A 2,879-nucleotide genomic window follows, 5' to 3' on the forward strand; every position below is an offset into this window, starting at 1 on the left:
AGTATAGCCCATGGACAGAGACAATAGTGTGGTGAAGGCCTGGGGGGTATAGGGTGAAGGGGGGTCATTGGGGAAAAAAGGGGACATCTCTAATACTTTCAACAATAAAGATAAATAAAAAATTAAAATAAATTAAAAAATCATTCCAGTCCATAAATTAAAGCAAGATGATAGAATATGATCAGTTTGAAATTAGGAGATGCTAACAAGAAAAAAAAAAGAAACTGGAGACAGATCATGACCTGAATCTACCAGGATATGCAGAGGAACATGTTGAAATGTACTATAAGTATGCAGTCAGCAACATGCAGACAATGCAGAACTCTGCAGGCAAAACAGCATGAATTCTTTGGCACATATATAGTAGAGCATATAAATGGATGGAGGGAGAGCCTATAGAGTAAAGTAAGTGAAATAAGCCAGTCATAGAAGGACAGATACCATATGATCTCACTAATATGTGGAATTAAATGAACAAAATAAACTGACAAATAAAATGGAACCAGAAGCATGGATACATGGAACAAACTGGCAGGTGCCTGAAGGGAGGGGTTGGAAGTGACTGGATAAAGAAGGTGAAGAGATTAGCTAAAGAACACTGGAGAGCATTATGCTAAGTGAAATAAGCCAGTCAATGAAAGAAAAATACCACATGGTCTCACTCACTTATGGATAATTAAGACCATTATAAACTGATGAACAAAAATAGATACAGAGGCAGAGCAACATCGAACAGACTGTCAAACTACAGTAGGAAGGCCGGGGAGGGTTGGGGGGGTGGGTAAGAGATCAACTGAAGGACTTGTATGCATGCATATAAGCATAACCAATGGACACAAGACACTGGGGGGTATGGGAGACTAGGGGAAGGTCAAGGAGAGAGAAAAAAAAAGGAGACATATATAATACTCTTTGTAATACTTTAAGCAATAAAACAATTAAAAAAAAGGAACATATATGCATACTCCATGAACAGGGACAATAGTGTGATGATGGCCACAGAGAGATGGAATGGGGATATCTGCAGTAGTGTCAACATTAACAAATTTTAATTAAAGAAGAATCAAGTTTTTAAAAAATTAAGATTATTATATAGTGTCTAGTGATTCACCCTTGGGTGATGAAATAATAATAATAATAATAATAATAATAATAATTACTCTAAAATTTAAGATAGTGGTTATATTTGGATGGAGTGAGGGGGCATTTGGAAGAGCTTCTGGGGTGGCTATTTTTTTTAGCCTGGATGGTGGTTACAATGATATTATTCGTATAATTCACTAAGCTCTACATTTGTTTTGTAGGGTTTTCTGCATCTTTATTTTTTTAAATACTGAGTTTCATTTCACATGTTTATTGTTGTCTCTACACCATTCCCATTTATCTAAACACTACTACTACTATGTCCTATCATAACATTCCATACATACTTAAAACCAAGCAAAGGGTGGAGTTCCATCTTTAAAAACTAAACAGGCATTTGGACAATACAACTTGGCAATGAAACCTGGACAACATTTATCAGACATGGTAGGGAAAGTTCTCACTCGGCATTATAAAAAGGATAGCCAGATAGCAACTGTTACAGAAATGAAATACGACGGAAAATTTTAACAAACTGTTTAAACTATTTTCTTAAAGAGACTTCCTCCACTGCCAGAGATCTTGAATAGCCTCCACATCAGTCATAATTAATGAACTTGGCTTCCACTTTGGGAAGAGAACTGTCCTTTTCTATATTTGTTTGCATTTTGCTTTAATGTTTTTTTACAGAACTAGGTCCTAAAGTGTGTTTTAGGTTTTTTTTCCTGTTTTTTTGAAGGATTCTTGATCTTTTGATCTTGGTGTTGATGGTTTTGAGTCTTTTTTCATTCTGGTTTGATTTTTGTGCATTTTTGGCTGGACTATCTCATGGATTTCTTTCCTGGAGCTTTTTCTTTGGCTTCCTCATCATCAAAATCATCATTGTCATTATCATCCTTTCTCATCATCCTCATCATTTTCTTTTTTTTCTAATATGTTTCTTTTTTTTTCATCCTCATAATTTTCATCAGCAGCAAGTTTTACTTTTTTCTGTGGAACCTTGCTACCACCTCCAGGGGTAGAATGCTTTCCAGACATACTTAGGAGTTTCACATCCTTCTCTTCATCTTCTGATTCTGCAACTCCCTCCACAGCTACTAAGTGCTGTCTACTAATATGCACAGGCTCTGAACCACACTTCAACTGTAAGACCACAGGTGGTGTTATTTCAAAGCCACCAAGGGACAACATTGGCTGTACAGACATTTTCAAAGTTACCAGTGTTACTTTAATTGGGCTGCCTTTGTAATTCATTGCCTCTGCTTCAACGATGTGCAGTTCATCCTTTGCACTAGCCCCTAAACTGATTGTTTGTAAAGATAATTGGTGCTCATTTTCATCATTATCCACCTTAAAGTTGTAATCTTTGTTTGCCTTTAGTTCACAACCAAAAAGATAGTTCTGGGGCCTCAGAAAGCTCATGTCCATGTCCATAGAATCTTCCATGGAGTGGGAGCATGCACTTAAGTGAGAGAGAAGGCGGATGGAGATAAATGGCATCTGTGCAGGACGGAATCGCACCAGAGCCCTGCGTCTTTACTTTAAAATAAGCATGCATGCATATAAGCCTAACCAATAGGACACAGACACCAGGGCGGTGAGGGCATGAGTGGGGGGGGGGGCAATGGGGGACTAAGGACACATATGTAATACCTTAATCAATAAAGAAAAAAATAAAATAATAAAATCCCTAAAAAAAGAAGGTGAAAAATGACCTATAGAAAGCTGAAGTTTGCAAGAGGTTAAAAGAACAAAAATATAGGTACTGACATATTTCTTCAAGTAAAATTAATTAA

The 2,879-nt window shown here is 36.8% G+C and overlaps 1 pseudogene; it reads right to left on the reverse strand.

Moving 5' to 3' along the window:
* Positions 1-1,516: 1,516 nt before the first annotated feature.
* Positions 1,517-2,529, reverse strand: LOC118654218 (annotated as a pseudogene).
* Between the last annotated feature and the right edge of the window lie 350 nt (positions 2,530-2,879).

Source organism: Myotis myotis, unplaced genomic scaffold (assembly GCF_014108235.1).
Source record: "Myotis myotis isolate mMyoMyo1 unplaced genomic scaffold, mMyoMyo1.p scaffold_m19_p_4, whole genome shotgun sequence".
Classification (NCBI taxonomy): Eukaryota; Metazoa; Chordata; class Mammalia; order Chiroptera; family Vespertilionidae; genus Myotis; species Myotis myotis.